Below are 17,434 nucleotides of genomic sequence, written 5' to 3'. Positions count from 1 at the left end.
CACCCTGCCCCAGCAAAATATACAGTGTATTGTTCAACAAAATAGAGCAAATACAGACATTTTCAGACCATTCCAAATAATGGAAAAGAACAAAATGAAAGATGAAAAAACAGCAGCTTAAAAGCAATTTCCAAAAATTTTTTTGTTATGCATTCATGATGTAAAACTTCTCTTGGGCTGCAGAACCTGGGCCTGATGATATGGAAAAGAAATAGATTTATTAGGGCCCAAAATTGGGCAGCTTGGCTCCAGAACAGAATGTTCACCTGTCATTATCACCAACCTACCTGTGCCAAGGAGCAGGAGCTCTCCTTTCCCACAGCGACCCTGTGAAGAGACCCAAAAAGCCAAATGCAGCCATAAACTCCATGGCATCCTGCACATAATTCTCTTTTTCACAAGCTCATGCCCACTTCACATGGCACTGCTGGGAGTGAAGGACAAGAGTAAAATTCAGCAAAACTTGCAGGCACTTAGAACCTACCAGGAGCTGCCACATAAAGAAATGATCCACCCCATTATAGAAATGATCTTCCTTTAAGCCCAAGAGAAATTCTCCGTGCAGATCAATTTGCAACAAAACCACTCAACAACATTGTGGTTACGGTACATTTTCATTGACATAACTATATTTCTTCTATTCCGAAAAAAACCCACATTTTTCTCTGTGCTGGGCCTTGCAGATCAGTGGGTAAAAGAGGAGAATGGGGTTTTCCTGTTTGCCTTTTTCCTCACACCGAGTGAGGCTTCAGCTGGAGCCATGAAAGGAGCTCAGCATCACATCCCCCCACTCTCTGTCACCTTTTGCAGCCTTCTTCTCTCCCAGCCTCCTGGTTTTGGACACAGCCCAAGGTGCACCATGTGTGTAGCACCAGGCTCGTGCTATTTTGAACAGTGAAGTAGAACCACCCACCACCCTGGCTAAAATTCAGATTAATTAGGGCTCCTCCAGTCCCTGCTTTCTGATGATTAAAGGCTTGCAGGAGCCTGCAGAGATGACACCTGTCAGTGTGAGTTATCAAAAGACATTAAGCACACATTTAGTGGGGGTTGGCTTGGTTTTTAACTAAAGGAAGCATTCTGTTTAATTCAAGCAGGGCTCAGTACCACCAGCATAGTCCTTCAGCATGAGAAGTTATTACAAAGCCAAAACCCATTTTGAAAAGGGAAGAGAGTGAAGCCAAATTAAACTGGCAGAGCTGGAAATTTAAACTCGGTGGCAGTTCAAGTTATACACTAGATTTAGCTAAAAAAAAAAAAAAAGCCCAAACCAAAACCCCTAATTCTATTTTAAGGGCTCATTTTCCACAAATGGCTGAGCTGTTTAAGTTAAAGTGAATAAATATCTAATGAGCCATTAAAGTCTATAAGGTTCTATGGCCTCCAGGCACTGGTACCTGGATTCAGCCAATTATAGTTCCATAAGATAAGATGAAGACATCAGGTTGTTATTGGAATATATAAAGGTTGAAGGCACTGTTAATAAGTCACTACAGGATGTGATAAAATTGTTTAAACTGGTTAAAAACTCTCAATGTGCTTCGCCAGACACATTTTTACTGTCCCTTTCCTCCCCCCGAAAAGTCTCATCCCTCCTTTGTACAATATTGCATTAACACCAAAAGGTGATTTGTTTCTACATTTCCACGTTTTTAGCACATACTCTGGAGGTTATGAAATATTAATGGTGGTAATTCCTCAACCATGGCATAGAGAGAATAGGAAGAAAAGGAAAGAAATTAGGAAATATTGTTAAAAACAGACAAAAAAGTAGAAAAAAATCCCTGAAGCAACCATCCAAAAGAAGAGCCATAAATACTGAAAGTTATATTTGCCTTTAAGCAATGCCAATGCTATGGAAATTATTCTCACATTGTCCTATATATGTGTCCTTAACATTTTTTTAAACTGAAGAACTCAGCCTATTCATAATTAGAATTTTCTTGTGCTGAACATATCCATTAATCTTAAATTATTTTCCCACACACAAGCACATAGGATTTGACTGTACAATCCAAACACATAAATGAAAAATCACCCTGAACACACGGGCTCCAGTCTTGCAAAGATTTCTGTATATGCATCATTTTCATCCCACTGGTTAAAGTTTTCCAGGGGGAGCCTGTGTTTGTCTTCTCACAGCTTCACCCTTAATGCGCCCCTCTTATTCCTCTTCTTCTGAACCCTTCTGTAAGCTCAGCCTTGCCAAAAGCCAGGCCTGGGTAGACTTTGGACTTTCAGACTGCTCATAACATTTTGGCACTTCCTCTGAGCCTGCTTCCTGTACCCATCTGTTTTCTCTTGGCTTTACCTGGAAGATTGTGGGGCAGAGTCTGTCTTTTTTATTGTGTGTCTGTGCAGCATTTTGTGCAGCAGCATCCTGATCTCTCTCCAGGGTTTCTTGCTGTTACTGAGCTTAACTCACTGATATTAAAGCAGGGTACCAGGGGGGCTCTCAATGGGACAGTTCAGAGCTCAGGGTTAAGCAGATGAATAAATACCTACAGAATCAGAGGCTGCCCGATGGAGGCTGAAACATTTCATTTGTTGAAGTCCTTTTAGCAGGAGAAAATTATCTTCATGCAATTTTCTTTATGACTTAAGGATCAGTTATTTAAAAAACTGTGGCTCTGTCCTAAGAGCTGCCACATAAACCCATGGCCCATAGTATATTTTTACAATAGCACGTTTTATAAACCTCACAGACTGACCAACGTTTCTGACAGGCACACTTCCGTATTTTCCTTCCCCCTGCTTTCTCACATCAGTGTTCTGAGGGTTAAAAGCACACAACATCCCCAGCACAGATTTATTTCCAGCAGCAAAACTTGCAGAAGGGTTTGTGTGATGCCCTGGAGCAGGGAGCCTCTTCCCTAATCCCCCAGCAGAGCTTCAGGCCAGTGCCCCTGAATTATCACCTCTGGCTAATTCAGCTTCTCACTGCCACTGCTGTGCTCTGGTGTGGCTCTAAATCACCAAAGGGGAATAATCTTCCCTCCAAGTCCTAGGATCTGATCCCCAGCTTGAGTAATCCGTGTAATTCAGGTGACACGAGCAACAGTGAGGCCAGCCTGGAACATCTTCCTGTGGCATTCACATTCTCTGGAAAAATCCCTTCGCCCAGGATTTTTCTTCTGGGAAGCTGAGAAGCCTCAGAGAAAAAGGAAAACAATAATTATCTCATTTGCTTCTCCTGTGTTTTGCTGCTTTGGAATGTGTTTGGAGATTGTTTACCCACAGGTGATTGTTCCATTGGATTCTGCTGGGAGTTGTTTTCACTCTTTGGCCAATCAGTGCCGAGCTGTGTCAGGACTCTGGAAAGACTCACAAGTTTCATTATTATCTTTTTAGCATTCTGTCTGTATCCTTTCTATAGTTTTTAGTATAGTTTAGTATAGCATTCTTTAATATAATATAGATCATAAAATAATAAATTAACCTTCTGAAAACATAGGATCAGATTCATCATTCCTCCCTGCCACGGAGGCCCCTGCAAACACAATAATCTTTCAATGTTCATTTTTCAATGCTGACACCTCCAACTGGCTCAGTCATTGCACCAAACCACAGAACCTGCCTGGGCTGCAGCAGGAAATTCTGTATTTCCCATTCACACATCCCTGCTCACTCCTGCAAAGGGTGCCCTGCTCCACATGCACTCAAGCTTGTAAAATCTGGAATATTTTAGCCCAACAGGAATTCTGTGAGAACATTTCACTGTCCTGATCTGCAGTAGATGTCCACTGATAGCACAGTTGGGTGTAGTGGTTTTGGTTTGTTGAGATTTCACTAATTTTGAGATTTTTGGATAATTGTGGTAATGATTGTGGTGGGTTTTAGTGTTGGTTAATTATTAATGTATTTTTTGCTGTTGTTGTGAGGAAGGATTAGGAGAAACGTAAAGTAGGTTTAAAACTTTAAAAGGGTAAAAAGAAAAAAAATTATTAGCAGTAATAAGAATGAAAAGTTTAATGAAGCACTTCAGGCTGCATCAGCTCTTCATGGCTGTGCACATAAAAGGCTGGATGGAAAATCCTGTTCCCCATCCTTCTGGTGAGGTGAGTTCATGGATTGGACCCCTGATTTCATACCCAACCCTCTCATTAATGCCCTGACAGCTCCTGCTTTCACAGGGGTTCCTTTCTGGCACTGCACTCTTTCCCTTCATGGCAACTCACCAGCCCTGGATTGTTGCACACCTAAATCAAAAAAAAAAAAAAGGAGGAGGAAAGAGGACAAAGTTACACAGCAAAGCAAATAAGGAACATGGCAGTGTGAAAAATTTATTCTAAAGTACAGCAGCCCTATCTCAGGCAATAAAGAGAGACTGAAAGTTGGAGCATTTAGCTACTTTCAAATTGCTTTTGCATGAGCCCTGCCTCCTTGTGTGTTAAAGATTGCTCATAGCTGCAAATTAAATATTTTGGGAATTACTGATAGTGGAGCCCCAGCATGCTAATGGCACTTGGAGGCATGGCTGTGTAATGCAATCTCTTTTTTTATTAAGGGAGGTTCTTTTCTGCTCTCCTGATTGTATTCCCAGGTTATTTCTTTGTCTTTTATTTACTGTTCCTGGTGTGCATGAGAAGCACCCTGTTAGCTACAGGCCAGGACCATCAGTTCCAGCCTGCTCTGAGCAGCTGGGGGCTTGTTGGTCTAATATACACTGATTTAAAAATCACAAAATATCTCACATACCTGCAGGTGACAGGAAAAAGAAAAGTGCAGGATGTGTAAATGTTTTAATTATTGCAAATATTTTCACAACAAATAAAGATAGATGACACATAGGTTGGATTGGAAGGTTAGTTTTCATCATTATTATTTTTAAAAGGCTCTGTTCTTTGCTTACTGCAAGTGGAGTAACATAAGTGGCATTTAATAACAGACAGTCAAATACATGTTCAAATTCCCACAAGAAAAGAAAGACAGTATTTTTGATTTGCAGCTGTAAGAAGATCTTTAGAAATTAAAGAGATTGCAGAGTATAATAATAATCTCATTTAGTATAAACTACAATTACCAGCATCAAAAATGGAATGTGCAACCTACCTGGAGAGACAAACCAAGCTGGCAAGGCAGAACTTTTCCACCTGGGATGGAAGTTAAAGGAGAAGAAATAAAATACTAACTATACTAAAAAAAATTATTATCTATACTAAACACCATGCTGCAGATAAAGACCTCAAATCCTCCTGCTTTATTCAGAATCTGCTCGGATGAGGCACTGGAATATTGTCAGCTTTGGAGCAATCCACTGGGGCCTGTACAAGTCACCTACACCTGGAACAGCAGAGCAAAAGCCCTTTGCAAAGTGGGAGTCTCCATCTGCAGCACCATCCCCACCCCGTGGTGCTGCCTCAGGTTTGGCTGAACTGTGATGCTCTGAGGTTACAAACAGCTTTAATCCCAGGATCCCAGCAACCAGAACCCTTCCCTCTTTGCCAAGCAGCCAAAAGAGATGAAACTATTTCTGAAAAATCACTCAGCAAATATTAGGCAGGAAAAACTGAGGAAACAAACACAACCTGCCAAGCAGAAGAAACCTGGAGGCCAAGGGCTCAGCAGTCACCACGCCCATGCTGATGCTCCAAAATCTGCATTTCCCTGCCCAATATGTCCACGAAATGGGAGCTCCCCTTTGCTGGATGAAACAACCAAGCAGTGATTCTGTATTCACAGAGATTCTGTCAAACTGAACCTTCCAGGACAGGGAGAAAGGCCCTCAGTTATTTGCAGCATAATCAGGAATGCCTGCCCTCAGATCCCTTACCGTGGGTGAGCAAGCAGTTGTGTATTTTCAAAAACCCAAAGGAGCAGAATAGAAAATGACAACAGATACATCCTCTTCACATCTAAAGAGATACTGGAAAGACTATTTAAACCAACATTTTTGTGTTATCTTCTTTTTTTTTTTTTTGCCTTTAAGAGGTCTGAGAGAGCTCTCAAAGGGTAATTTGTACTCCTACAAACCCGTTTTTTTAACACACGTAAAAGATCTGCTGTGTTTTGATGTTTTCTGAGCAACAGGGATGCCTAGATGCCAGCAGGATGGATGGTTTGGGTGCCCAGCTGGAGTTAAAGGGCACAGAGGGCTGTCCTGTGCCACTGACACAGAGCAAGGATCAGTGTCACACCCCAGTGCCACTTCACCCCCAGATGAGGATGGCTGCAGTTCTGGCACTGCCTCACACACCTGGATTCACTCTGTCCAGGTGGGCACCAACTATCAGCACACACCAGGGCCAGCAAGCCTGACCCAGCCACTGCAGGTTTAATAGTCCCTAATCTCCATTTTCCCACCCTTAATTAATGAGACTCCTCACCTGACAAAATAAATTGGACCCACAAACCCAAAGGTGAACACGAGGTTGGTATTCACACCCTGTGCTCTTACAAATGTCTCCTCTAATGAAGAAAACAGGGTCACAAAGATGTAACTGAGGAAATTCTTTTGTCCTCAGATTTGCTGAAGTTGCTCAGCAAGACAAGAGAATCTGCCCAGCCAGGGTTTTTCTCCAAATCTGTTTTGAGCAGAACCATCTCACAACAACAGGAGACATCACCACTTATCTCAGCACCCACCAAGTGCAATCCACTGAGAGCTGGGGCAGGTTTGGCACCTTTAAACAAACTGAACATTTCTCCCTGGGAAGTGGATATTACAGAGAGGGAAACTGAGACATACAGGGATAAAGAGCTGCAAACACTGAATTTCTGTGGCTCAGCTGGCCTGCTTTTTGGGGACACCAAGAAAACACCTCTCTTCTTGTGCCAGTTGAGATTGTAGCCTCTGACTGATTTTGCTTTGCAATCCAGGGGGGAAGTGGGAGACTCGAGACTTGAATCTTACTTTCCACATCTAACTACAAAACTGATCTGGCTCTTAAAATGATGTTGCAGAAAGGTTTGGAAGAGCCTTTGAACTTAAAATGTAATATATAAGCCAAGGAGAAAAATTATTACACTTAAATTAAATATGGCAACAACAAATAAACCAGACAATTTGTTGCACAGTACGGATTCTGAAGGAAAACATTGCATCCATTATTTCTTATCATTGCTCCAGGAAAGAAGTTCACAGTGAAGGCAAAAAATGAAGTTAGCAATGATTTTTCACTCATGAACCTTTCTCCAGGGATGAGTTATAAAGGAAAAATATGTTGCCTGGAAGAAGAGAGAAAGCAAGAATTATTTATGTTTATATATTTAGTAGCACACTTGCACCCATACTTACTCTGCTATAGGAGAACCATTCAACAGCACAGTTATACTTTTTTCTAATTTTGTCCAAATATATGAAAGAACTCTTTATTCAAGGAGCTGTAAAATATCCATGTAAGCTGATTCTTGCTTTTATTTGGGGAAAGCTGAGCACGAAGGCTTTCTAAATATCAGCTGGGTCACAGGGGAGCAATAACACTAACCCAGATTATTTGTATCCAAATGTGCAGGGCACAGGCTGGGACCTCAGAGGAAAGTGAGCAGCCAGGAAAACAGGCTGCCAGAATCAGAACAGAAGTTTTCCAAAGCAGTGGGGCAGGGGAGGGAGTGCAATTATGATTTTAAAAGTAGTTCAGGAATATCAAAGAGGGGGGAGCGTGGGGGGAGAGCAGGCTTTAGATCAAAGGTAATATTGCATGAAGCAGGGCATCAAACATCTCACCAAACAGGAGGCACTGAAGTGTAAATAATGAGTAAATAAAGAAAGGGCTGCTGGAAACAGGGAAGATGTGGAGTGAGCAGGAGTGTACAGGGAGCAGGACAGCCACAAACACAACAGAGCTGCCATTTAATAAATTTGCTCCAGCTGCTCAGTGGAGGACGGAGGGATTGAGTTAGGTGGTTCCTAAATTCAATGGTCAAACCAAACCTTGGAATATTTGGGCATGTTTGTCTACTACAAAGACAATAGTAAACCTTTTGTAGAGGCACTGAAAAGGAGCAAAAATGTGTTTTCTGCCTCTGAAGGGGGATTTAACCAGGCCAAGAGCCTGATCCTGCACTGGGGTGATCCCTGTCAGTTCATGCCCAGCTGACACAGGCTGTAGCTATCATTCATCAGGGTAAATCAGTAATTAGGTGAAAGAAATGGGAGCACCCCCAGGATTAAGGCTCTGCACACACACGCTTAGCTTGTGGCACTGCAGCTGAGGAAATGAAGATTCTGAGAGATCCCTTGGCGGTGTGGTGCGTCCCACCTGGACCTCTCTCAGGGGTTTCCTTGGGAAATATCCTGTGTTGGATTATTGAGGATGTAAACAAACAGAGATGGAGAGAACTGACACATTTCCAAAGGGAAAACAAAGAGCAGAAAGGCAGGAAACAGCTGAGGAATGGAAGCACAGACATTACCCATGTTGAAGGATATTCCTGTTATTCCATGGCACAATAACAGCATTATGCCTTCTCACTCATGGTGGTGCTTTGGTAAATCCCTTAAGTAGATTAGGAAGAATTACAGACACTACTGGACAAGTAAATCCCCTGCAAACAGGTAAAACAGGCATTTTTAGTGTACACAGCTACCAACAAAACCATGGTGCAGAAACGAGTGGAGAAGCAGACTGCCCTGGATTCCTGATGGGGAACCTGGTGAGGAAAATGGAGGTTAGGGATTGCAAGCCTTACTTGTTCCCTTCTGATGATTTCCATGCTCAGCTGCTCTCCTTCCCTTCGGACAAGGTTCAAGATAAACTCCTTCTCTCTCATAAAACTGGAAGCCCCAGTCACTTACAGAGGGATTGCAGGAACCATCTTTGTGCTGCTTTATTTCATATCTCCATGTGTTGTGATGTGGCTTTTGCACTCAGGGAATTATATCCTATATCCAGGTTAAGCTGGAGGAGTGCCCCAAGGTGTTAATTCTTCTAAAGGTTCGGCTGATTTTCACTCTACAGCTGGTATTTTTATAAACTAAACTTATTGGGTTCTTCTGCATTCCTCTAGTCACAAGAAAGGCTTCAAAACACAGCCCAGATCACTCCTTTAACGAGCTGCACAAACACAGAAAACCTGAGCATGTATTCATGTCCTCTCCAGCATCTTGTCTACATGGATGGGTTTACCATAAAGCATTAAATGTCTTTTTTGTTAGCATTCAAAAGAGTGCTTGGTTGGTGCCTCCAGACATTTTTGATTTCCCACTTCAAGCAGGATTCAGTATTTATCAGACCTCCTCATGCTTCTCTAATTGGATTCTTTGCCCATTGGAAATTCACAGCAACATTCTCCTCAGAACAATACACCCAGACAGAACACACCTTGTTTAAAAATACATAAGTACATTTCTTGTTTGAGCATGAAAAAAACAACATTTCCAATTCCTCAAGAAAAACTTCAAGGACATGAGAAGATCCAGGGCAGGCTGGTACTGACCCAGCAGAAGTGAGACCTGTGATAATTTCACTTTAATCCAGTTTTCTCCTACATTCACCTACTGCTTATTATTCCTTGTCAATAACTTGGTTTGTATTTTGAAATGTTTCTCTTTGCCATTCCCTGAAGTTTCTGTACTATCCAAGAAGCAAGAAAGGCACCAAACACATCTGAAAACACACAAAGCAGAGTCTTGTTCTTCAGGGGGCACCTACATCCCACAGAACTAAAATACAGCCAATAATTTCCCAGAATATGACACTGCATTACTGTTACACAGTGAGATGTACTGAATCTACAGAAGGATTTACTGCCTGAAGTACTGTATGAAACAATGACTAAAGAGTAGCAAAGCATTATTTTACAGTGCACAGCAAAAATCTACAGATCTGAGAGAATTTTAAGGGCTACCATGGACTGCAAACTCTGTAATGATCTGTAGTCTTCTTCTGGGGGCTTCAGTGCCCAGAATCTGAATCTTACTTTTACTTGAATCTTACTTTCCACATCTAACTACAAAATTGACCTGGCTCCTAAATAATGTTGCAAAAAAGGTTGAAAGAGCATTTGAAATTAAAATGTTCTAGGTAAGCCAAGGAGAAAAAATATTGCACTTAAATTAAATATGACAATAACAAATAATCCTATAAAAAGGTCTTATTATTTCTTATCTATATTACAAGTCCTGAGTTCTACAGCATTCCACTAACAAGCTGCAAAATGGCTATCTTCCTATACCAGGTTTTTTAAGGCTAAACCACCCGATTAAGAAATGACACCTAAATTATTTTTATTTTTAACCCAATAGCTGATCACTCAAAGTCTGCAATGTGGACTTCCCTGTCCAATTACAAAACATCACCCAAACCCATGAAGAGGAAGGTGAAGAAGAAGGTTTTAGCCTCCACCCTAAAACCTCCATCTTGTCCCATATATATTACTATGTTCTAAAACCCCAAATTCTAAGTTTTCCACCCTGTGACATTACACACTTCTAATCAAACTCCACACCTGTAATCCCAGTGTTATCAATCAATTCTGGAAGTCTTCTATACCGTCTCAGGTCAAATACAGAATTTTCTTGTGGGTCTGTGCCCTTCAGCACAGAAAGTTTAAAATTCTCATCATCCAGGACTCCAACAGGTGAGTGGGGCAGTTCTTAGGGAATGTGGCATCCAGCTCCCATGAAGCCTCATTAAGGTTTAAGATAATATTTTTAACCCCAGTGGAAGATGTTATTGTCACCTGACATCCCCGTGTGTCTATTTCAGATTTTCTGCTCATTTGCATGATCCTGAGAGGATGTGAGGAGCCACACACACATTGGAATAATAGAAATTAATCACTCCATTAAAAGAAGTGCCTGAAAGCCAGGCCCTTGGAAGTGAATACGCAGGCACTCTCACCAAGGGCAGGACTTCACTTACTGGATGTACTCTGGCACGGGGCCAGAGGCAGTGGATCAGTGTCAGGGTGGCTCCAAGTGACTGCTCTGGCAGTGATGGAGCACAGGCACTTCTCTTTTTTCATTCCCTTACTCCCATTAACACATGCAAATGATGTGCCTTGCTGTGTCTCTTGTTTTAGCAACCTCAGTTAATTCCCTGTTAACACAGATTTTATTTTTTTTTTTCATGCCCAGTAGACATTTAAGCAGTCTATTTTTTTTTTTCTTTGGAGGAAGAGGAAAGAAAGAGAAACAAGCCCTGATGTGGAGAGATGAAGAATGGCAGAGTACCAAAGCACAGCAATGAATGCTGAAGGACTTTCTCCTTCCATTAAGAACCTGCTCAGGAGTCACGGACTAAAATGCACAGCACAGAGGCATTCAGACAGCAGAGGTGTTTATAAACTCCTGAATACACTTGTCAGCTAATTCTCCATTGTGGATGGATCCCACAATGCTGCAGAACAATGCTCTTTGCACATGCCTTTGTTTGGGACATATTTTCCAGACATATGCCACTCACTGGTGGCTGTTAAATGCTCCATCCATAAACCATTATGTGCTTCTATATTGAGGTTTCTCTGCAACAGGCAGCTGTTTGACAGGGAATAAACTCCTGGGGACAGCAGCAAATCAAATTAAATATATCTCCACAGAGCTATCATAGGGGGCTGCATGGCTTGATAGGCTGCATCAAGAGCCATAAACACACACAGGAAGAGCAAACCTGAGATAAATCAAGATAGTCCAAATGAGCAAAGAGGCTGACAAATCACCAGTGCCTCTGTGAAAGCCATTAGGAGTTTCAATGATGATTTCAACAGAGCCACTATTTCAGCTGTCTGTCTGTGGGCAGGAAGGTTTTAATCCTATAAAAGTCAGAGATTATCTAATTAGTGCTCTTTTCTCCCTCACTTTATGAACTTGGTTATGGGGAATTACACTCACTGATATACCAATAAATAAATTCACTGAGGGGAAAAAAAAAGAAAAAAAGAAGTGGAGCATGTTAATAGTTCAGATTTCATTCATTCTCTTTTCTAATATTTATTTTCCCAATATAAACCTGTAACCTGGAGTTTAGTATGGGCTAAGGAAAGAAAAGGAACTGATTGCTTCATGGAACAGAATCAAACATGGATTTGCCTCAAACACTGGCTTATTCTCATTGAGAATGTTTTTATAAACATGACAACATGAATGTTTTCTTACCTCCTACCTTTATGTGTGCATCAAAGCCTATGGAACACAGACTGGTAGAGACACACTCTGTACCAGGGAGGAAGAGAAACAGCAAAAGAGGTGCCAACATAGTGAATAAATTCCTCTTAATTAATAAATTTTATCACATTAACAATGGCCTAAGCGTAGGAGTGAACACTTCAGGGGAAAAGCTCTCACATATCTTACTTCAATATATTTTATATCAAAAACCTGTTCTTTCAATACTCCCTTTCTCAGCCACTTGTGTCAGACTGAATAGACTCAAATCCTCAGAATTATTTCCTTCAGGAAAAGAAATGATGAATCTGTGTAGCAGCAAGAAGAGCCTTGTTCTGTTTTAAAAGCTTTCACTCCTACATCATTCATTCTGTTAAGGCTCCCTCACCCAGCGCTGCTCAGGCTTCTGCTCCTGCTGGGGAACTGCAGTTTACAACACCACATTTTATTGGCTTTATGGGCTCTCTGAGTGATCTTATCTGAATCAGCTGCATGTTAAAAACCAGAGAAACACACCTAAGCTGCTGTGCCTCACAGAACAGCTCCTCATCATCAAATATAAACTGTGTTTTTCCATGGTGGATCTGCCAAGAATCCCTCCACAGGCTGCTTGGGAAAAAGGTGGGGCAGAAGCAGAGGACAGCTGTCCCTAGTTAGACCAGCCTGATATTATTTCAAAATTTAGTCCATTCAGCTTGAAAGCTCCTGTGCACCTCAGCAGGGAGGAAAACATTCATTATCTGAGGACAAAGTTATGAGGATCAGGTGTCACTGTGCTCTGCTGTTATTGCAGCTTCACAAAGATGCTTTGGCACCTTTTTCCCTCAGTGCTTTGGTGGTGAAACTGGAGATAACCAGGTTCTTGTGAAAGCTGGACAAATCTGTCCTGATTTGAAGCCTCTGAAAGTCTTTGCTTGCACAGGCTCAGGGGAAATACCATCAGACAGCTGAATCCTTTGGAGCATTTAGCTGTCCCCTGCATGCTCCACTGCTTGGCTTGCAGGCTCTGAGCAAGAATTCCCTCTCCAGCTGTGTCCCTGACACCCAGAGCAGGGTAAAGCTCTGGGAACTTCCCCTGGGTAAGAGCAAACTGTGACACCAGTCCTGCTGCTGCTCACCAAGAGAATAAAGGGGGCATAAGGGGATGGGAGATAAACCAGAGAAAAGCAGCAAGGAGAGTGGTGGAGTAACATCAGCAACAGATGAAAATCACAGACCTGATGAAGAATTTTACTTGGGGTATAAAAGAGAAGATTTTATTTAAAATTTAATTTAGATTTTAAAGATTGGGATGAGAGTGGCTGGGGAGCATCCCTGCAGGAAGGGATCTGGCAGTGCAGGAGGATCAGAGAGTCAGGAGAGCAAATCCAGCCTGGAGTGATTCAAACACAGAATAAAGAGCTGGGCAAAACCCAGCACTGTTTCCTGCTCAGAGCAGCTGTGGCTGCCCCCGGATCCCTGGCAGTGTCCCAGGCCAGGGCTGGGAGCACCCTGGGACAGGGGAAGGGATCCCTGCCATGGATGGGATGGAGCTGGTGATTTTTTAAGGTCCCTCCCTACAAAACCCAGCACTCTCCCATTGCAGGGTGGCTGTGCCATAAATGCAGCAGAGAGCTGCACATTTGGAGTGTGACATCAAAGATCTGCGGTGCAAAATGTGTTTCAAACACAATCTGAAGTTTGAGTAGGACTCAAAAGATGATTATTCAAAAATCCAATTAAAAGTTTATCCTTTGCCTAAAGGCATCCTCTTAACTCCAACATAACTCGTTAGGAGAACTTTAGTTGCAGTAAAAATATGAAATTTCAAGGCCATCTCATCAGGAGAACATTCTCTGAAAAAAAACCCACAACATTTATTTTAAAAATTTAAGCAAACACGATTTAAATATTTAAATTGCATTTTAAATACTGTTCTGGAACATGAAGTCTATCGAAGTATATTCTGAGATACAGACTGTAATAATGTAATGATTTTTTCCCTATTTAAAGTTCTGGCATAATTTCCTTTTCTTTTGTAATTAGGCAGAAACAACATGTGTCATTTTAATTCTCAGTCTTTCTCTTTCTCCACCACTCCCCTCAACAGTCCCAAATTCTGACTCTGGCTGAGATTCAGTAAATAATTCCAATCCAATCCCCAGTAGCTGGGTTAATGAATTGTCTTGTTTCAAAGTCACATTTAGCTCAGAGTTTTGCAAATCTGCTTCAGTGACTGAGTTACTTTAATTTTCCTTCACACTTTTCATTCTTTAAAAAGAAAAAAAGGCCTATTAGCTAAAACACTTTAGTAAAAATTACTTTTTTCTTGCCATTTCTTAAAAATGGGAACAGAATATCTTTTATTTCCTCACCATCTGACCAGGTCTGTTTAATTGATCTCTTTCAGCTACAGCTGCTGCCTTCCAGAGATTATCTTTGTTAATTTTGCCCACAATTAAGAGATGATAAAGAGGAAGAGACGGATATTGATTAGTATTACACATAATATAAAAATGCCATACAACCTTCTGGTTTTCAATGCTGAGCTGCTGCAGTGAGCTAATGCATCCTGCAGGCAATTATGGCATCTCCAGGAAAAAAACCACAGAAATCTGCATTTGCACATAATCTTTACAGCCTTAGCAGCAGATTTTTTTTTTGTTTGCTTTTTTGGTTTAAGAACTTATTGTGCACGTCAGGTTACATCTTGCTGTGCCTCAGCATTTCCCAGCCCTGCTACAGATTTATGAGTATACATTCATTTATTAGATATAAGTGGTGAAAAGTGATTTGGGTGTTTTTTTTTTTGTTTGTTTGTTTTTGTTTTTTTTTCTGAACAGTTTTGGGTATCCAGTAAAACCCAAAACTCAAGACTGACTACAAAAGACCTTGAATATAACCCACCTATGCTATGTTAATTCCCTGGCTGTAAGCATTTAGCTTGGAAGGGACACACCAAGGCAATCCAGCTTTCCCCATAACCTGTGGTTGGTGCCTTGATGGAAGATTTGTGTGGAAAAAAATGTGGAAAACTGCCAATTACCTGCCAGAAAGTTGGGTAAGTGCAGGAACACACCTGGACAGGCTCATGACATCCCTTGAGGTCCATTTATCCTTTTTTCAGTTCACTGTACTCCACAGTGAACATTTATACAACACCCCAGTGGTTGTTACCCTCACTTGAGAAAGATTTGGGTTCAAATTCCTTGAAAAGATTCAAACGCTTTTGGAAGCACTAAAAATACCAGGCAATAAATGTGATGGCTCATTCCTTATTTCCTAAAGAAAACAATGCTAAGTGTTTTAACTGCTCCTGGCATGTGAGCATAACCCTGATCCCTCCTTCCTAGAGGAGTTTCCTCACCAAGAGGCTGAAGAGTCACACTGCCCTTACCTTACTCTATCTTTACTACACCTTTGTACCCCTTTCCCCAAGGAGGAATTCCCACAGGGAGCACATTTGGTAGCTTGTGACAGTCAATAAGTAAAATAAACTGCAGAGACACACATGGAAAGTTTGTCTGCTTCAAGCACTTCCTTCTTTCAGCAGGACTGTGATGGCCCAGCACCTGTAAATGAAATGAAAACTGCACATCCCCCAGCCAAGCAGTGTCTGGGCTCTCACTGCTCACACAGGGCACAGCTCCCACTCAGCCCCACTCCTGGGACACAAAAACCAGCCTCAGTTGATCTTAAACAAGCCTAAGTGACAGAGCAACATGATTTCTATTGATTTGCTTCCAAAGGCAGGATGCAGCTGTGAACCTGAGATGCTTTTCCAGGCAGCCCCTTCCAGCACAGCAGCTCCCACTGCTCGCTGAGGAGAGGCACTGAAAGCAGCCTCCTCTTTTTCCTCTCCACCCTTCTGTGCTCCTCAGAAATGGCACTGCAGTGGCACTCCTGACAGGGACAGGAAGGAACTGGGTGTCTCTCTCCTTTCAGTGCTGTGAAGATTCCCTGTGACAGAGCACACTCCTCTCCAGGGACAGTTATTGTCCTGGTAAGTAGTGCAGATGGTGAATATTTAATTTTTTCTCCTCAGCATCTTTCATGCTAAAATCTCTCTTCAGTAGCAAGCTGGAAAATGCAACAGAAAGACAAAAATCAATGGCCAGTGAAAGAAAACTAATAGCACTTAACAGCTGATGGCTTTTATGGGCAGCCTGTCCCACCTCCATCTCCAAAGGATCCTTTTGCACTGATGCTGGCGCTGTGATTCTGACACAGAGCTCCCTGCAGGAGCTCTGGCCTCACACTGCTAACCCATCAATGTAACAGATGATGTGACCTCAGAAAGCACAACACAACCAACAACCACAACCACCACAACTGCTGAAAAGGAAACAGCTCTGCAGGTGCTGCGCTTCTGATGGAGACCAGATGTCACCTAACAAATGTACCCGTCCACAAGAGCTCCAGGAAGAAGCTGCTGCAGCTTTGCAATGTCCTCAGCCCCACACCACAACTGCTGGGAGCAGCAGCAGACTGAACTGGCTGCTGGTGCAGGGGAGTGGTTCATCCAGCACCCAGAGAAGGCGGCAGCTGCACCAGGGGACAGGGACAGAGCTGACTGGGACATGGCCTGGTTGTGACCACACGGGTCAGCAGCTGGGAAAACAGTCCTGCAGCGGGGATGCCAGCCTGGTCAGGGAGACAGGAACAGCAATTGTTTCTCACAGCAGCTTGTGAGGGTTTTAGGGAGTTGTAGGAATGTGGTAACTTAAACAATCTACAGGTAGCATTTTTCCACTTTGTTTCCCTGCTCTTCTCAAGGCCAGTGTGTGAAAAAGATGGTTTTTTATTAACTAGCCAATCAAGTAGAATATATCATATCAGTCTATATAAACCAAAGAATCCTTTGTAATAAAAGCTTTTTTTCTCCTCTTGCAATTGAGTCTCTCATCTGTTCTTGTGTCATTCTTAGCTCGAGGGTGACACTGCAGCCACGGGGTGCAGGTGGGAATTTGTTTGCCATGCCCAAATTCCAGCATCCATCCTCCTGATCTGAAGGTTGGTAGAAATAAAAATAGAGAGAAGCCCTCTTCCCCTGAGCTGTGTGAGATGTAGGCAGGCAGGTCTGGGAAATAACTGAAGTGTTAACCAAGCATTAGCAGCTTTGCTTTCCCTCCCTCATATGCTACTATCATTTCATGTCACTGAACCAATTCTCATACAATTGTCTGAGGCTCCAAGTGGAAAAAACTCATTATCCTTCGAGTCCAGCTGTTAAGAATATGGGATTATGTTGTATTTCCATCTGCAATACAGCAGAAGCATTAGCTCTTTTTGAACTATGGCCAGGAGGATGCAGATTTAATTGCCCTCATAGCTCCTCCTGCTTCAAAATAAAACCATATTTCAAAATCATTGCATTTTCAGAACTCTTTCACTTGAAGTAAGTGACCT

Source organism: Passer domesticus, chromosome 12, assembly GCF_036417665.1.
Source record: "Passer domesticus isolate bPasDom1 chromosome 12, bPasDom1.hap1, whole genome shotgun sequence".
NCBI lineage: Eukaryota > Metazoa > Chordata > Aves > Passeriformes > Passeridae > Passer > Passer domesticus.
Note: the sequence above shows the minus strand (reverse complement) of the source record.